The following is a 20,744-nucleotide window of genomic DNA, read 5'->3' as shown; positions in this document are numbered from 1 at the left end:
TAGCCAATGTGGGTGTTTTCATGCAGGTCTAAGTACTGACACTTCGGGAGATTCATGCTACTCCATTGCGGGTGAACATTAATCGTCATGTCATGCCAATATTGAGAGTTTGGCTGGGGAATATAGCATAGGAAAACACTAGGAAGGCTATGCATTAGTGAATAATGTTGGTGCAAGATAAAATTTATAGAATATTTGGGATTGTTACTACATGCACCATTATGAGTAAATTTTATATTCATAAATATATTGAATTGCTCAATACATACTAGTATAACACGCACGCGTGATGCGCCTGCCATTTTGTTCCAAAAAATTTTCATTCAATAAATTTTCAATCAAAAACAACTACTTAACTAAAAATGTGTGCTTGTATGTTCCAACTTTTTCTCTCGATCATATATACCGTGTTAAAATTGAAAAGCAGAAACGTATAGAGCTAACTGAAGTTGAATCTTGAAACACTCAAAAGAAAGAAAAAAACTTCCTAAGACAATAGTCCTTCATGTGTTAGTTTCAACTTGCAATACACATTTTGGTGATACGTGCACCTCTTGCGTTCCATGATAAAAATTTGTGATACAAATTCGCTCCAGTCCAGCTAGCAAATCAGCTTCTGAAAACCTCCAGTGAGTCAGTGTCCATATGAAGGGCTAGACACACATGCTATATCAAATTAAACTACAAAATAATAGTACTGCCAATTTTAAGTTTAATCACCTGGTGTTCAGTTTCAACTCGTCTGCTAGTAGAAGCCAACGACCTTTCAGAGTTATCAGGTTCCGAGCTTTTAGCCCATCACCGACAAATTCAGTTCGGGATGTATGCTGCCACAATTAGTTGCAGTTCATGGCTTCCAGAATGTCGACCGACCTTAAGTAGATGTCTAACTATGAAAATTTGCTTGCTGAGACACCAGTTCAAGCCCATTTTTCTTCTTCTACAGAAATGCAGTAACTAACAGAAGCAATTTAGATATAAATGAAGAAAATTACAGAAAAGCATGCCATCATACTGATGTATTCAGTGCCGGACTACTGGAAGGCCATTGTGCTCGTGATTGAGGAGTAAAAATTATGGGATTTAGAGACCACGCCGCTAATTGGTAGTGATATTCATTTAACTTCGGCTGTGATGTTTAGATACTTCTAATAGTTGCTGATATCAAGTGCTGATACTGGATAGTTCCAAACTTAAAAAAGTGAAGAAAGAACCAACGCAAAACAGCTGAAACTGAACATTATTTTCTATTATGCATTTCAACAAACACTTAGAAGTATGGAAAAAATTGAACATTTCATATGACACTTCAGAAATCAGTATGTATAAAATTCCCATGAGCTCAGGCTCAAATCAATATTCCCTAATAAGTAACTTTTTAAGCTAAGTTTTCAATTCATTGTATGTCGGATGTTATATACCTAATCAATTTTCAAAGCTAACAAAACAAAACTAAGTAATAGCTGTTGTTGAAATTGAGTGCGAAAGTCACCTTATTTTTGGGCGTTGAAGTGAATGCTTTCGAAATTAGTAGTGGTTACGCAAATTCAGAAAGTTACGCCTAATTCTTATAAACTTGTTTGGGGAAATCAAAAGTACAATCGAATGCAACGATCCAATAAAATGAAATGTAAACCCACATACGTCTCAAAAAGAATAAAAATGTGAGTCCACACTCCAAAACCCCTAACATAATTCCCACATACCTGTTTAGAAATTTTTTTCTTGCCAATCCTTCGTTGATCAGTAACTAAATTCATCAGAGTTCAAACCGATGCGAACAAAATCAACTCGATGACGTAACTGTAATTTTGGGACAATGAGAGTTGGTTTTGACGGAGTTAATGGAGTCAGTGGTGGAAAGGTGTGGTATTCGAAAAATCCAACTCCGATCAGGTAAATAGCAATTTAGCAAATTAGGGTTCAATTACAGTAAATTCGCAATTAGGGTTCTATCCATACTTACAATTAATTCCTTTTTGTGTCCTCCTTATTTTGCTTCTCTGCTTTCTCTTCTTCTTCACCTCAGGCAACAGCGCATCTCACCATCTCCGTTACAAACTTCTTCTTCACCTCATGTACTATCACCATCTCGGCAGCAGCACTTCAATTCCATTGTAAGAGTGATAATAGATTTGGTGCCTTGAATTTTCGATGGGATGAAAATCACATAGTTGTGAACCAAAATCAAGTGATTTTGTTTCGTCTGAATGAAGAAGCGAATAGAAAAGAGAATCAAAACGTTACTTACGGTTGTACCCTTGAGTATCTTGATATTGACGTATTATACCAAGTGTGTGGCTGATTTTTATTAAAGGACAACATAGTAATTCCGGGGTGTCCGGACCAAACTCAAAGGTCGTACCAAACAATGACCTCTTTTCTTTATATTAGTAAGATAAGATATGAGCGAAGAGGCTTAGGCACTCAACACTTTTAAATGGCTCATTTCATTAGTAAATACTCATTAGGCTCTATACTGGTGAACAATTCATCTAGGAGCTTGAGTTTCAATACAATATGAAGAGCGGCATAGGCACTCACCATATTTTGATATATTCTTCAAATTCCTTGCGGAATATAGACATATCAAGGTCTATTACTTCCGATGTCGGGTCAAGTAGATAGACTTTTACAATTTTCGCCCTAAACTAAAAACCACCATCAACATTAAGTCCCCTGCTTAGCACGTAACAATGACATTGTTGCAGGGTAAGCACTAGATGGTGACCAGAGGTATATCGCTTGGTTTGAACTTCCTTTGCATTCGTACTGGTGAAGCAGCTTTCAATCAGGGGCTACCAACAAATTACCGCTCTTGCTCATCAATCGTAGGAAAAAGAAAGTGGCATGTCCGGTCAAGTCTTTGGAGCTCAACTAGATTCTCTGAATCCCGTCTTATGAGCGAGAGGAAGAAACCCTTTCTGGCTTTAAAATTTCGTCGGGTGTAAAGGGAGCTTATGATCTTTCCTGTTTTGCACGAACATCAAGACCCACCCATCTTCATGTACACCAAACAACATCAAGGTAAGTCCATCTCGTCTTCGTATTCTTAATGTGAGTGCAATATCCACGTTTAATTCGATGTGATTGACTTTCTTTGTTAGCAGCGGTAAAGCGAGAGTATCAACAACAACAAAGCAATCTGGGGATATTTCCGCTACTAATCCAAGGGGAATTAATGATTCCAAAGACACGCCCAATATGGATGATGAATTCTTCGAAGTGTCATATACGATTGTTAGGACTCATCTTAATAGATTCTTCTTCCTGGACTAGAGGGTGTAGAAGCTGTACCATCGATCTTCTCTAGAACGTGTAATTTATGTCTCCAGCCTCTCTAGTAAATTTCAAAATTTTCCGAACTCCGTTGTGCTCGATTTCAAGAGGCCTTGACTTTAAGTTGTTCGGTGGGCGTATGAGTGGTATCCTCTAGGCAAGGTGGAGGCAGTCCCCAGGGGAAATAGGTTCTGTCAGAGAGGATTGCAGGTGGCGCTCGAGCATCTACAGTGATCTCCAATTCTTCTGATGTATGTGTATGTACATGTTTTGCTCTGTTTGACTGGCTGAATTGTATGGATAGCTTTGAACTAATCTTGCTCAACTTCTTTCGTAGTTTTAATGCTTTGAGAAGATGAACTCCCTTGTTGGATTTACATGTATCCGGGATGACGTTGCAGGAAGAACCGAGAGGTAATGGAGGCGACTGACAATTTTGAGGACGTGACTGCGTCCTCGAACCTCAATTTGATGCTCCTCATGTAAATCACGTGTTAATTGGGGGGTTCAACGTGTCAGCGAAGTATGCTGAATTGTACGCCCGAATGTTGAAGAAGTATGGGCACATTTCCATAACCAAATGTGTAGTATGATCAGGCGTGCTGCTTCTGAATGAGTGATCGAATATCAGAAGTATCCTCAAGACATGTGTGTAGACTTCGAATTTATGTTTCCTGGTTATGTGAAGGGATTTCCAAAATCTGAAATTTGCGAACTGAAATGGATAGGATTCCTTCCATGAATCTCATTAATCATAAATCGGAAATTGAGAAACTGTCTCAGGAGTTGAAGTTGAAGCAGGCTACTCTTCGGGGTATAAAAAGTGTTTTCTCTAAAGAAGATGAAATGTTGCTGAATGATTTCCCTTGAATGCCTTTATTTCCTTCCCAGTACTTTTCCCTTTAGGTGTTTTGGAAAGACGAGACGTTCCTTTGTGGTTTGATTTGGTTTTGAACAGGTAGGCGGTTGCTCTTGAAGAATATAGTTTTTTTTTTTTTTTGAAAGAAATGGTGTTTCACTGAAATCTTAACTATGAATGCAAATTGGTGCAAACATTTTGGATGAATTATAAGTATTGTATGAAAATAAGGTAAATACTAGGGAAATGGCAATATAATGTTTCAGGAACTGACGGGAGCTATCTAGTGTGTATTGCTACTCCTCCCAGTTGTCAGTACCAAGGAGTTTGCAATAGTCACCTTGTTTAATTTCAGAAACTAGGTAAGGCTCCTGGTACTTGACCTCTGGACCTCTTATCCTCGATCGAGACTTCTTCTAAACATTTGATAAAATATTGACAGGGACCAGCTTCCTCTTCACATCGCTCATGCGATTGAGCCTCTTGATATACGATATGGCGCTTCTGGACTTCCCTTCGTAGTCCCTGCTGAAAAAGCGGGGGTCTATCAACACCATCCAAACTCCAATATACTTTCTAGAGAATCAACTAGACAGTCAGGCTCAATCTAGAGTAAAGTATATCAAAGAGTTTAATAACTCTATTTCAACACAATCAAAGTTAAACAAGAACAAGTCTGTAAACCTGATTTTAGTGTGAAGCTCTTGAAACAAAGTCTTTTGTTTTAATCACAACCTATTCAATATCCACCGTGTATAAACCTCTTTAAGCAACAATCACTAAAGGAATATTTCAACACAGTGTCCACTTGAAATAGGGTTAGTCTAGACTGGTCTAACAATGTGAAAAATAACAAAATCAATTGTTCAAGATCAATCAAGTCTTATCCAACAAACAAGGTAGGATTTAAAAACTATGATTGATTAACGTACAACCTGTATTATTCAATTATATAAATAAAATATAATGCCGAAAAGAAATAACACAGACACCAGATTTTGTTAACGAGGAAACCACAAATGCAGAAAAACCCCGGGACCTAGTCCAGAATAAACACACACTGATTATAAGCTGTTACACCAAATTCCTACTACCTATGTAATACCTTCTTCAGCACTTGTAGAACTCCTAGAAGAATATCGATTCTCTTTAGGAACTCTTCACAAAAATCTTCTAGCAGAACCCAAAGTTCTCTTTAGAATATACACCACAACGATCGATATGATTTGATAATTTGTTTGCACAAAACACCAGTTTGATTTCCCTTTAGATGTGAATCAAGGTTTTGGAAATCTTGTGTTTATTTTGATAAAAACAATTACTAGGTAAACGTAGTATCAAAAAAAACTTGTAGATTAGGGTTTCAGCTTACAATCAGTATGCGTACACACAAGGAGTCCGTGAACCTGATTTCCGTAAGTAAACTTGGGTGATTCCAAAGATCAATTTCCAAGTTAAGAAAACCCTAATAAATTTACCACAAGAAAAACTAGAATAAATCTAGAGATATCTTGTTTAAAACTTCTCAAGGATTTTTACGAGATGCCTCAAAAGAATTTTTTCTTTCTAGTCTCCTATTTAGACTAACAAGTGTTGGTATACGATCGGAAACTGAAATCTATCAAAACCTGGGGTTTATGATCAACAACTCTTGAATGGTTTTATATCAGAAGAGAAAACCTTAGAATAGACAAGAGGTGAAAAACCTAGATTACAAGTTATATGATCAATCACGAGGATTAAATCCAACTTGGCTTTGTGATCCCTAATACAAAGACTTTTATCTCACTCTCGTTCACGAAGAACGGAAGACGTGGAAAACAACCTGCAGAGCTTACGCCAATTTTCCAAAGGGATGAAAAAATTGTAATCTCACGAACTCCTTATTTATAATGAACAATAGCTTGGAAGCTAAGCAAATCTATTTTACTTTTACAAGACTCTCCTAAATATGAGAGTCTTTTTTAAGTTAAAACTCTTGCCAAAATAATTAAATAAATAACTTATTTGGCAAAAATTATATTTATGTGAATAAATCACATTTTAACTTAGGCAGGAATCACAAATACTTTAATATGGTAATCAAAAGTGTTTGGACCAATAGCTAACTAGCCTAGATAAGGAAACATCACCAATTTGACCAAAAATCCCTTTTAGTCACGTATTGGGCCAAGTTCGCGGACCACTCCAAAGCCCACGAAATGTTTCCTACTAATGAACTTAAATCACTCATAACTTTGTCGTTATAACTCGGAATTGAGTGATTCTTGGCTCATTGGATTCGCAATCTCATTCACTATAACATGAGATCCTTTATAGGGATAAAGGTTGTTATAACCAAAGTAATGAATCAAATAACCTCCGGAATTGTTCCATATAGTGAGCATATATCTTGATAGATTAGAAAGGTAGAATAGAAAAAGAATCCAAATGAATCAATCACATACCTTTGATGAAGTACTTGTTGATGTCTTCTTGTAGTCTTCAATCTTCAATCTTCATCCTTTAAGAATAGCTTCGATTCAACTTCTTAGACCTAATCTAGTATGAAACTATCTTTAGTATGCTAAATCAAGAATGCATGTTGGCAACTAAAATTGACAACTAACTTGACATACCAACGCTAGTGGGTTCAACCGAGCAGTGCTCTAACACCTGCGTTAATTAACGTTTTTCCCAACACGACATCTCTAAGATAAGCAGTGGTTAAGAGTCCCCAGCCGCTTATGCCAATCATGTCTTCCAGAAGAGATTTAGGCCTGGGGCCAGCTTCATCGATTGAAGGTAGTCGCTTTCCCGATACAACACAATTTAGAGAGGCAAAGATATCCTGACGTTGTGCCTTGGAGAATGAGAGAATTTCACACATATGTTCCATGGTTGACTGCGCAGTTTTGTAGACGGAGTCCCCATAAAGCATGCAAAATCTTCTAATAGGAGGATGGTATTTGTATACTCCTTCAGTGCCTAGTTGAAGTTTCCTGAGTCGATCTTCTCCTGGAATATGTGCTTCAATTTGTTGCAGTCACTTGTAGGATGGTGACAAACCTATGGAAGCGGAAGTACTTGGGATCTTCCATTTCTTGTTTAGTTGGAGGACGTTTGAACGAGGTTCATTGATGACTTCATCTTGTATCCAGACCTCCAAGAGTTCAATCACCTCTTCCATTGGAAAGGGAAAATCTGGGAATGGTGGAGTCTCATTTGACCTATGTGAAATGGGAGTTGGACGCTTAAATTGTTGATAGTTGTTCTCCGGATGCTTTGTCTTTCCATCGTCACTAGTGATTAATTGGAGGTTGGGTCTTTTATTGGAAGGAAGCCTACTTCTCTGAACATATTTACGAGTTTCTTCATTCTGGGAAGATTCGGATCGACTGAGTAAAGCAGCAGCGGATCTCTTAGCAGCTTTTGATGCAATATGGGAATTGATACTTTCTAGGAAGGACGCACATAATGAAATCACCTTTTCATTGCGAGGACTCTGATGAGAACGTGCTAAATCCCACGAGTCTTCTTTCTGAGTTTGAGGAAGAATCTCTCGATCTTCATGAGCAAACAAGTTAGGTTGGTGGCTACTTTTCCATTCAACACGATCATAGGCTTCATCTTCCTCACCAGGAATAAGAATATGAATCTTGGAAGAAGGACTACTACCATCAGTGTTGATCCAAAATGGATTGTTGGTGGCGTTTCCTTCAGAATGAACGCGTGTTGGTTCCTTTGATAGTTGATCCGTGAGGACTTTCAAGAGCGTAAATACTTTGTCCCGCGTCTTGACAATAGTAGCTTGATTCCTGACAATATCATTCAGGATTTTCATCAAATTATGAATAGTTGTTAAATATTGAGACTCCATAGCCTCGACAAGGGTTTTGAATGAAAGAACGGTTTCATGAATAACATGTGAAGTATTTTCAGTGCTGGGAGAAGTAAAATTGAGATTGAGGGTTTATAAACCATTTCTAAGATCAACCATATTGAGAAATTTAGGAAATTGAAAACGGGATAGGGAAAATGATTTTTTGCTACCGAGAGATCAATCTCCCACTGTGGTCGCCAGTTGTTTTGAGGTAAAAACTGATTCCGCTGTTTTTGGTAATTTGGGGTGTGTCGATGAGAAACGAGTTCAAACCCTAAACAAATGCACTGCCCGGGAATGCTTTTAGGTTCGAGAAATCAATATGTAAGACTCTGGCCTAAACCAAGAAATGGTCGTTCCAGATTCAATTCGGTCACAAGGTGAAGGAGAAGGGTTGATCTTAGGGAGGCAAGCGGAGAAGGTGTGGCTGTTTATGACTTGTGTATCAGAAAATGGTTTCTGGCTATTTGTGTTGATAACCCCTTGGTTCTCCTTGTCGAAATAGGTTGAAAAGATATTTATACAAGTCATTTGAGCGTAACCTGGATCTCGTATGAAGTGGAGAAGGTTAAGTGATGGAGAAGTGGGGTTGTGTATGAGACGGTGATCATCACGTGGTCACTCCTTCACCCACTCTCTATCATTGTTAACCGTCCGTCCTTTCCCGACACGTTCTCGTAACGGGCACGTTGCACACCGCATGATGTAGACCTCCAGACCAATACCCCCAGTTTGTGACATGTTTGATGTCTCGAGTAGGTGGGCTAAGTCGTGGGACTTTTCGCAAAGAATAACACATGGTGCTGCTAGGTTAAATAACTAAGTTATTTATGAAGCCGATATTTATAGAATATCACATGTATTCGATACATGTGAAGCATCGCTTTTAAGTAAGCATCTCAAAATAATCGATGTGCATGTTGCATCGTTGTTTTAAAGCTTGATTGAACAAGTCGCGGATAAGCGTCTTAAAGGAGCCAGCATGATCGACCACTCTTGGGTGTTCGTTTGGTGGCTCTAGGGACCCGCCATCACTTAGTCGATCACTGCTCGTGGAAGAAGGATGATCAGTGATTATGGCGTCATCCTCCTGGCTTCCTAGAATTCGATCTAAACCATCCGACCAAGCTAACAAAGTTGGTCGGACAAGATGATTTGCGGCAGTTGAACGCTGCCGCTAATTATTATTTTTAGGGTTTCAAACTGCCCAGCTGATTAAAAATTTTCCGTGGTTGTAGTAATAAAGGTTCGAACTCTAAGATTTGTGAAGGTGAAGGATTTTTAGATTTATAAAAATTATATACAAATATAGAAAAATTGGTAAGAGGTACTGGGACTAAAGATTCGGCCATTTTTCATTTTCAAGTGGTTCAGAAATTAATTCTAGGCAATTATAATTTAAAACAAAATGAAGATTAACTCTATTCTTTGCCAAAGTAGATTTTATAAAATATTACTTGTATTTCTTAAGCATGGCATATCAAAAATCCCTAGGACTAAGCATAAACCATCAAATGAAATCACAAATAATTAATTAAAATCTTAATTCAATTAAAATTGGTGCAAAAAGTAAATATAGAATTAAATAAAATTACCCCAAGTATGAAGTTTGGCCTCCTCCGTCGTCCCAGTGTTGGGGTTTATCTCATCATAGTAAAAATGCTCTCAAAATATTTCATTGATGCTCAAAAGTGTTTTACAATGAAGAGAAATACAAGAAATTGATGAAAAACAGAACTCTGCGACCCACAGAAGGCGTCCAGAATCAACGACAGAGCTGAGTTGCTGTTGTCGTTGAAGAACTACGACCCACAGAGACAATCGATGTTTTTGTTGATAAACGACTGCTTCTGCGAGTCCGTTCTTCGTGTTCTTCAGGCGTGTTAATGGCAGCAGCAGCAGCAGCAGGTAACTTCTCTGCAACTCCTCCTACGCCTCTCTGCTCGCCTCCAAACCTCCCCAAACTCTCGACAGCCTCTCTGTAGAACATTAGGAACATATTTATACGTAATTGAACCATTGAATCTCCTCCATTAATCCAAAAAATCTTCCCATTACTCGGCGGTGAATGAAAATATTCCCGATATTTTTTTCTTTAATTCTCTGATTTGTTACGGATTGTTCCATGTTTTATCTCTTCTCACGCGTCATCCTTGAGATGTAGGGATTGTTTCCAGCCAATAAAATCAACCCATGCACGTCTCTTCCATCCAAGAATTCCAAGAATAGAATATTTTTCTTATTTTAGAATATCTTCCCTGATTTGATTACCACCGGTTATCTAACCAATTTTGACCGAATCCAACACCCATACCAGCTCTATCTAGGCCCTAGGAACAAACCCATTTAATTTGGGCCATTGAATCTCCTTTAATCCCGTCCAAACTTCCAACCCTAAATCTGCCAGTTGATAACAATTTTTTCCCGCCAATTTTGTTTTTTTGAATTTGGGAAGAAGATGTCCTCCCCCTAACCAGAAATTGGGTGCGAATAGCAGCTGCCTTGGGGTGACCTGGGGGTGCCCCTTAGTAATTAGGTTACCCCTTATCCAAAAGCGAGAGTCCGAATAACACTTGTCCTCCGGGTGACAAAATCAACTTTTCGAGCAGAATTTTCCAAAAATGTTTATTTCCAAAAAATACCTACAAATACATAAAATAACAAAATCAGTACAAAATCGAGTGCCAACAATATATAGTATTGAGATCAAATTAGACACAAAAATGTGTCTATCACCAGCCAACCCCTCTTTGAGCGTGCGTTCTGGGACATCGAGCCCTTGTTCAAACAGGCCGATCGGCTATGTATAGAGGTGGTTCAACGGTGATCACACTGACATATTTGGGGTGCCTGAGATTGAATCGAAGCCGCTCAACTAGGCCGACGAAGATGGATGGCCGCGATTGATTTGCGACAGTAGGGTGTTGCCGCAAACACAATTTTAGGGTTTTCAAAGCAGCGCGTTCAAGATACTTTGGGAAAACGATTTGGTATGTTCTGGTTTTGCCATGGAGAGGTTGATTGACCAAGGGAGAAGTTGGGACAATGGTGAACGCATTGGCACTTCTTTGGTTGCTCGAGATGCGATCAAAGCCATCTAACTAGGCCGGCAAAGTTGGACGGTGATGATCGATCTGCGAAAGCTGTGTATCGCCGCAACCCAAATTAGGGCTTTTATCACAACGCGTTTGATCGAGTTTGGGCGATCGATTTAGCGACCTATAGGCTTGCAGCCGTCAAGTCGATTGTTGAAGGGGAAAGTGGGTCTTCCAATGATCATGCTGATACTTCTTTAATCGTTTGTAGGAAGATATAAGTCGTCCAACTAGTCTGGCAAAGTTGGACGGTTGTCTTCAACTCTTATTCTCTAAAGTTAGAGTACGAAAAAAGAAACCTAAGAGTTCATAAACCCTCAATCACCATAACCTCATTTCTCAATCTTTTTGAGTGTTCTTGGTACCATTGAAATCACAACACAAATATACTCCACGGGTTTGTTCTTGTTTCATATTCTCCTTCAGCTCAGAGCTTCACCATCATCAACAGTTCACATACCCGGTAAGTTCTTCATTGTTTTTCAGCTTTTCTTTGCTGTAAATGGCATCTAGGAAGAGATTGAGTCGTGGTGAGAGTTCGGGTGCTAATTCTAGTGGTGAAAATTATTAAGATTCAAGTTTGAGAATTAGGTTTGTTAGCAAAGTGGCTCGTGACCACTATCTTGAATATAGCAAGAAACCGCCTATCATGGGGAGATATTATGATGCTTCTAAAATTAGTGTAGAACAACTCTCTATGTGTTTTGGGGTAAAAACTGATTCTGCTGTTTTTGGTAATTTGGGGTGTGTTGATTAGAAACGAGTTCAAACCCTAAACAAATGCACTGCATGGGAATGCTTTTAGGTTCGAGAAATAAATTTGTAAGACTCTGGCCTAAACCGAAAAATGGCCGTTCCAGATTCAATTCGGTCACAAGGTGAAGGAGAAGGGTTGATCTTAGGGAGGAAGCGGAGAAGATGTTTGAGATCAGAGTGTTGAATTATGAAGCTGTGGATGTTTATGACTTGTGTATCATAAAATCGTTTCTGGCTACTTGTGTTGATAACCCCTGGGTTCTCCTTGTCGAAATAGGTTGAAAACCTATTTATACAAGTCATTTGAGCGCAACCTTGATCTCGTAGGAAGTGGAGAAGGTTAAGTGATGGAGTAGTGTGGTTGTGTAGGAGATGGTGATCATCACGTGGTCACTCCTTCACCCACTTCTCTATCATTGTTAACCATCCGTCCTTTCCTGACACGTTCTCGTAACGGGCCCTTTTTCTAACAGGCTGGTCGGCTATGTATAGAGGTGGTTCAACGGTGATCACACTAACATCTTTGGGGAGACTGAGATTGAATCTAAGCCGCTCAACTAGGCCTATGAAGATGGATGACTGCGATTGATTTGCGACAGTAGGGTGTTGCCCCAAACGCAATTTTACGGTTTTCAAAGCAGCGCGTTCAAGCTACTTTGGGCAAACGATTTGGTATGTTCCGGTTTTTCCATGGAAAGGTCGATCAGCCAAGGGAGAAGTTGGGCCAAAAGTGGACGCATTGGCACTTCTTTGGATGCTCGAGATACGATCCAAGCTGTCTAACTAGGCCGGCAAAGTTGGACGGTCATGATCGATCTGCGACAGCTGTGTTTCACCGCAACCCAAATTAGGGCTTTGCTCACAACGCGTTTGCTCGAGTTTGGGAGATCGATTTAGCGCACTATAAGCTTGCAACCGGCAAGTAGATTGTTCAAGGGGAAAGTGGGGCCGCCAATGATTATGCTGATACTTCTTTAATCATTTGTAGGAAGATATAAGTCGTCCAACTAGACTGGCAAAGTTGGACGGTCGTGATGTGTTTTGAGACTCTTCTTAATAATCTCAGCTCGTTCGAGCTATTTTGTACACCGCGATCACCCATATTTGGGGGTCGGCGTTCAAAGCACTTGTGGCTGAGGGAATGGGTCTCGATCGACTAGGGCACTAGTGGGCCCGACGGTGTGCGTGCTAGATATTTCCTAATCACTCCTGGAGTATTCCAAGTCGTCCAACCAGGATGGCAAAGTTGGACGGCTGTGACGCTTTTAAGACTGTTTTAGACAGTCTATGCTCGTTCGAGCTTCTTTCCACCGCGTGACCACCCTACTTAGGGTTGGTGTTTGACAACGCTGGGATGTATTTAGGCAAGGACCGATCAGTTGGTGCGTTGGTGGGCCCGCCGATGGTCATCATGATGGTTGCCTATTTCCACTAGGGCTTGGCCAGGCTTGTTGAATTTCCTGGCCAAATTGTGTAGCCGTGATCGTTTCTGAGACTGATATGGACAGTCCAGATTTTCCTTAAGGAATTTAAACGCTTTCGATCGCGCCAACTTTTAATTAAAAGGTGTGCGAACGCGCTGATCTCTTTGTCAGAGGGTGGTGTAGCCAATGTGGGTTTTTCCATGCAGGTCTCAATACTGACACTTCGGGAGATTCATGCTACTCCATTGCGAGTGAACATTAATCCTCATGTCATGCTAATATTGAGAGTCGGCTGGGGAATATAGCATAGTAAAACACTAGGCAGGCTATGCATTAGTGAATAATGCTGGTGCAAGATAAAATTTATAGAATATTTGGGATTGTTACTACATGCACCATTCTGAGTAAATTTTATATACATAAATATATCGAATTGCTCAATACATATATGAGCGAATAGGCTTAGGCACTCAACACTTTTAAATGACTCCATTTCATTAGTGAATAATGCAAGTAGGAGCTTAAATACTCATCAGGCTCTATACTAGTGAACAATTCATCTAGGAGCTTGAGTTTCAATACAATATGAAGAGCGACATAGGCACTCATCAGATTTTGATACATTCTTCAAATTCCTTGCGGAATATAGACATATCAAGGTGTATTACTTCCAATGTCGGTCAGGTAGATAGACTTTTACAATTTTCGCCCTAAACTAAAAACCACCATCAACACTAGTTTTATGCAAATTTACATGAACCCGAATTTGTCAACTGTACCTTTAAGACCATTGTAGGAAATGAAATTATTTAGGTGAATTGTCAAGTTATCGGTGATCTTTTGAACTTAACCCTGATTGGTAACCTCCAATTTCCACCCCCTAAGCATGAAAGGATGTCTCCAAATGTGCTTTCAAACCGTCTTCTTAATAAAGACGTTACCTGGAAAGATTGCAAGATTGATGTTCATGGCGCTGAGTTGTTTCTTAAAGTTGATGGAAAACTGGTCGTGGCTAACATGATGCCGAGTACAATTGACAAAATGTTATGGACCAGATCACTTGCTGAACTGGTCTGCTACATTGTTGAAGGGAGAGACATTGATTTTTGTGGTCTTATTATTCGTCAGATGATAAGTGTAAAACAGATTTCAAATAATATTTCGGGCTTTCCTTGTCTCATTTCAAGGATTTGCAGTCATTTTGGCATAGCAGCTTTTGGAACTAATCTTGGAGGACCAAAAGTCTTAACCATGGCAAGCATCGAAAAGATGAATAAGACAACGACTAGAACCTCAGAAAGATCTTCAACAGTCTCAAATACTGAGATAACTCATCTTCGACAAGAGGTGGAATGGTTGAAAGAGCAGTTGGAGTATTCTTCTGATGCTTATCCTGAACTAATTGAGAAGTTTGATGAAATTTCTGGGGACTGGATGAACACTATTTATTTGTTTTGATTATGTCTCTGCTTATGGTATTCTATATTGAGCTTCTTATGTTGAACTTATTATAACTGTTATTTTAATGGTTGTAATAATTTTAATGGTATTTTAGCCTTGAATGATTTTATCCTTCAATTAAATTACTAAATGTGTTAAATCCATAAGAAGTTTAGCCGAATATACGTCAAAAGTTAAGTCTATTGTGTCACTATGCAAATATTGATGAAAATAGAATGAACTTTTGATTTATATGTCAAAGATTAAGTCTATGGTATCATTATATGCAAATGTTGATGAAAAATAGAATGCATCTTTTGAGTATTCCGAAGTATTGATCTTTCCCTGATCCACTTCTATGTGAAAGTACTGTATGGATCCGTAAGTTTTCTTATGTTGAGCATTTCCGATTAAATTAATCATTAAGGTTCCTTGTGGTTAATTTAATTGAGTTTTCTGGATACAAATTCATGTTTCATGTGATTTATTAATTCCAAATAAATCCTTCTTTTCTTGTAAAAGTAAGGTCGCTCTTTTTGTTCTTTCAGGAATGATATTTTATGGTGGAGAGTTCTTAATTGAACTTGTTCTTAATTGCCAAATCTTTGTGAGGAGCGCGGATGTGGAATATTGTAGGAGTTATCTTGTATCTTTCTAAACTCCTTGATGAATACACTAAGTTTTTGACTATGTGAATCATCGAAACAAAGTTTACATATTCTCTTTTAGTCATGAAGTATTGATAAGTGTATAATTCATATGATTTTAGTATCAATTACGTACTTGTTTTAGCTATTATTCTTGCATGTATTTGTGTTATTACTCTTGTTTTCTCTTATTTGCCTCCAATAGGTGAATCATCCAAAAAGGAGTTACAAAGTTCTGAAAATAGCTAATAAGAGAAGTATTCCAAGTATCCAAGTGCCAAATTCCAAGAGAAGTTGAAGAAGTGCGACGAAAAGGAGCAAAACGCTCAAAATCTAGAGACGGCCCAAATACCGATCTTAACTCATTCAAATTAAAGGTTTCTCATCACCATCTTGAAGAGAATTGAAATATAAAAATAATGCAAAAAGAATGAGGTCATTCCGAGTTCGTACGAAGAAGTTGTGGCCAAAATAAGCTTTTTATCGAATACCGAAGACAATAAAGTATGCAAACGGGTACGCATACATAAGGTCCGAAAATTTATGCTGGAATTTGAGGTACGCATACCGGTATGCATACTTAACTAGTATGAAAACGTGTATTAATACCTTGGAAGGCCTAAGGTCACGTTTGGGGTCGTTATTTCGTTATTTCGGTTCGGGTTCTTGAACCGAACTAAATACTTGAAGACCAAGCAATGTAAACCTATAAAAAGGTATTAGGTTATGTAAAATAAAATATCATCTCATATCACAAGTTCTACATCAAAACCTAGGGTTTACCCCTATAGGGGGAAACCACCATTACTCATCTTCTTTGTAATATGAGTAGCTAAATCCTTTGTTGATTAAGGATAAATTCAATGTTCTAAGCGTGAAGCTTTATTAATTATACAAATTTATTGAGAGTTTTTATCATCATCGTTTGTCTTTATCATATCTAGGGTTTATGAGTGATTCTTAGATTTATTTGGGATGCATACTAGATTAGTCTATTGATCGTTCTATTGCTAGTAGAAGTTATGAGATAAGTAATCGTCGATTAACTCTCTACACCAGTAGAAATCGCGAGACCTTACATAGGGATTCTGTGGAGAAATCGTGTGTGAAAACAACACCAGCAAGTAAACCTTGATTTAAGAGTTTAACTTTTGGGATCAACCTAAATTCACAAAGCTTAAGGCGTTCGAATGGATTACACCCTGAGTGATCTACTACTCGGTGGTTCGTTGAATAGAATCTGGTAGTCGAGAACTTCCGTATCTAGTGATTGAAGGAGTTTTGGGGATAAAACTGATCTAGGTGTTATTCTAAAGTTGGTGATGAATGGCGAACGATAGATAAGTATATTAATCCAGCTATCGCTTGGTAACGGCGAATTATTCCTTGATCATCTCTTTTCTTTATTGTTTTTATATTTAACTTACAACCAAAACCCCCTTTGTTATTTACTTTATTTTGCTACTTCAAATAACATATCAATTACACAGCTCTCTGTGGGAACGATCTCTTACTAACGCTATATTACCAGTTAATTAGTGGGAAATATCTTTGTTAATTTGTTGAGCCTATGACAGCCCATACAAACTTTGGCGTCGCTGCTGGGGAGCAGTTGCTAATTGATTTGTTATTTGTTTAGCTTGTTTTTATTTTTAGATTTTTATTTTATTTTCTCTTTTAATCTTGTGAATCATCATGTTTCCTTACGTAAATAACATGTACGGAGCACAAGATTACACATACAATCAATATGGTTTTCAATCTCATTCATATGACAACTACCAACCATCCTATGGGTATTATCAAAACCAATCTTTTGGCTATGATCAATATCCCACATAACCTTACATATATTCTCATACATGTCAACCTCCTTATGGTGGGGATGTAAGTGAACAATCACAAGGGTGAGAGGATAGTTGTACTTCTAATCGTTTATCTCCTGAACTTGAGAAGAAGTTTGATCATATTATGCTTCAGTTGAAGGCCAATATGTCCACACTGGAATCACTCAATGAACAACCAAGCGTGGAGAATAACACACCAACCGGATCTTACCACAATATATTTAACCAAACTCCTGATCGTTTTTATGATCGTTCACCTATTCAAAAGGAGGAGACTTGGTTTGGAAATTTTGTGGTGAGTGAAAGTGTAGGTTTTGATGAAAGTCTTGACCAACTGATCCAAGAGATGACGCAACGTCAACAAGGGTTGGAACAACACATTCAAAATTTGGATGAGCACAACAAAAAGATGGAAGAATCACGCCAAGAATTTCAAAGGAATGTGGAAAAGATAAAGATACAAACTGCTCAACTCATTGGTAATAGGAATGAGGAAGAAGTTTGGCCTGAAAACCAAACAAATTCTGAAATTTCTGAGGACGAAAAAAAATATTTTGCATATGAGAAACCTTTGGAAATTTCGTATAACAGTGATGAAGTTATACCAGCTCCGGATCGTAATTATGATCGTTCGCCTATTCAAAAAGAGGAGCCTTGGTATGACCGAACCATTGTTATGAACGGTGTGACATACTCAAATGCATATCAACGTTACAATGAATATCCGAATTACAATGTTTTTAGGCCGGTTGATTTGCAAGAAGTAGACCCGATTATTCCCTCGACGGAGACTCATATAAAATACCCCAAAAATTTTACTGAAGAAGAGTTCCTGAGAGCGAAATTTGATTCGGATGACGAGAGTGTTGAAGAAATGGAGATTGAGAATGAAACTAAATTGATTGAAGTCGTGGAAGATCCAATTAAGCTAGATAATAATAGTTCGATAGAGGAGCACGATATACTTGAGGTACATAATTCACTGTTAATTACGAATAAGGATCTAAAACAAGGTTTATCTAATCCTTTGCATAATTCTATATCTATTGATCCTTTTCATCCAATTGAAGTAACTTCTCAAAGAGTTGTTAACCCAACTTTTAATAAAATACCTCATTTAGGATTGGAGTTGTGTGCTTCCAAAGTTTTAACGAATTATTTTAACTCTAAGTATCCACCACTTGATATGTTTGATTCGAGTATTATGCAGGTTCACGAAGATGAGGAACCTTTTGAAGTTCCCGAATTCTATGTTCTCTAACCACTTCCGAGTGTACAAATGGATAAGTGTGGGGGAAAATTTAATAAAGTGATATCTTCAATATTTATGTTTTTGCTAATGTTTGAAGCTGTTATTTGAATTGCAGATTGTTATTTGTAAGGATTACCAAATTTTCAAATTATTGGTGTACGGACGATAACAATAATGTCGGGATGACGACGTTAAACCAAGCGCTTCATGGGAGGAAACCCATCGGTTTTGTATCTCTATCCCTTTTGTTTTTAATTTTCTTAGTTTTTCATATCGTATCTTTCATTCCCATCTTAGATTTTACAAGTCCTATATCTATAATGAAAGTTTTGATGAATTCTCGTCAGAAAATTCTGACTGCATAGTTGTCACGAAAACAACTCTCTAGACTTCATATGGAGTCCGATTTGAGTGGTTGACCCCAACTTTTAAATATGATAGACATATCTTTCTTTACAAAAAAGAAAATATGAATTTGGAGTCTGTTAAGTTTGAGAGATTTGCCTGGACATTTGAGTTTTGGTATTTTTCCAGAACTTTATCAGATTGCATGTCTGTATGTCCGGAGGCCATAAAAGTCAGACCATTTATCGAAAAACTGTGCCCTTTTGACACTTTATAGAAAAGACGTAGGCGAACAACTTTTGTTTAGGATAGTTTTCCTATTTCCTTACCCATTTGTACAGTTTTCGAGTTTTTCAGGGCTGTTATGTCAGAAATCAGAATTTTCGGTTTTGAACATTGAGGACAATGTTGAGTTTAAGTGTGGGGGAGTAGTTAATCATGTTTGGATTGCATATAAAATAAATAAATAAATAATTCTCTTTGATTTCTTGCATTCTTGAGACTTCATCTTTTGGAGTTAATTTTAAGCTATTTAGGATGACACTCTACATTTTTTTAAGGTTGAAACAGTTCTTACGACTATGAATTGAGTTCCACTTTATCGTTCTAAAATCCTTAAATATACATGTTCATAATTGAATGCGAAACTCAGCTATGGTAGTTGTTTGAAAGATTCATCCTCGCAATTAATCATTACTGAATCACTTTCTTTTTATTTTTGCAGTTATATATTTCTTTAATGGTGGGTTTGTTTGCAGAATTCACAATTTCCAGGAATTTATAATTCCACGGGATTACAAATTCTGGGATTCATGTAAATCCCTCGTATATTTGGTAACTCAATTGAGATTCCTCGGATTCATTAAAAAAATTATGTTAAAGTCCATGTATTGTTTGGTATTGCCCTAAGAATCTTAAAATTGTATATATATGGGATTAGGAGTAAAAAAAAGTGGGTCCATAAATTTCTTGATAAGTTTCCCAGCAAATGTTAGGGGGGAGGGGTCGGACTCCATATGGAGGATTTGCTGGAAAAGTGAATCTCGTCGGAAACATAATTCCAGGGATTTGGACAGCCAAACTTACCAAGGGAAACGTAATTCCACCAAATCCCCTGGACCCATAAATCCCATTTTTAAAATTCTACATCCAAACCCACCATAAAGTGATTTGATGGGATCCTGATACTGCATGGATGTTGTAGCAAGGTAATCATTGGTTGAGTTTATATAAAAGCCCCATAGACAATTGTCTTAAACTCATATAAGAGTGAGACGCAAAAAAAAAAAAAAATTAGGGGTTTTTGAGTTAAGTTATGAAGAAACCGTCTATCAATTACATGATCAGAAGCTCAATTTCTCAAATGAAAAAAGAAAAAGAAAAAAATAATATATATATATATATATATATATAACCTGGCATTTTTAGGGGCCACTGAAAAGAATTTAGGGGTCAACAATTTATACCCAGCCAAGGGCACTAGTTAAGGGATGCCCTATAACACAATTGAAGTTACCTTAATGCCCTTGAAGTAAAAAGAAAATAAAAACCAAATCAAAATCCTTTCTTCACATTTCAACTTTTCTTCTTCTTCAGCTCTTCCCCCCTTCACTCCCGATTGTGGAGGAAAAAAAATTCCTCTTTTTTCCATTCATCGTCGTCGTCGTGAATCGCCGAAGTAAAACATCGTTGATTCGTTTATAAAACAATGGGTAAGGAAAATGAACCCCACAGACCTAAAACTAAAAACGTTCCTCGCGGTATCGATCCCAAAATTGGAATTTTAGCAAGAAATAAAGAGATTGTTGGTGACGAAGAACGCGAAGAACGCCACGACGACGGCGAAGGAGTTGTAGCGGTTGGAGTAGTTGATGGCGGCGAATCTGAAAGTCAAACACTCCGTCAACTTCAGATGGCTCCAATTAGGTAAGCGTCTAA

At 37.9% G+C, this 20,744-nt stretch overlaps 1 long non-coding RNA gene across 1 annotated transcript; it reads right to left on the bottom strand.

Moving 5' to 3' along the window:
• Positions 1 to 301: 301 nt before the first annotated feature.
• Positions 302 to 2,190, bottom strand: LOC113299986. The gene is made up of 2 exons (XR_003335327.1): positions 721 to 2,190; positions 302 to 616 (listed from the first exon to the last, which is right to left on the bottom strand). It is a non-coding gene; the product is annotated as an uncharacterized LOC113299986 (long non-coding RNA).
• Between the last annotated feature and the right edge of the window lie 18,554 nt (positions 2,191 to 20,744).

The sequence above is a fragment of the Papaver somniferum genome, chromosome 7 (assembly GCF_003573695.1).
Source record: "Papaver somniferum cultivar HN1 chromosome 7, ASM357369v1, whole genome shotgun sequence".
NCBI lineage: Eukaryota > Viridiplantae > Streptophyta > Magnoliopsida > Ranunculales > Papaveraceae > Papaver > Papaver somniferum.
This window is presented reverse-complemented; position numbering and strand designations above follow the sequence as displayed.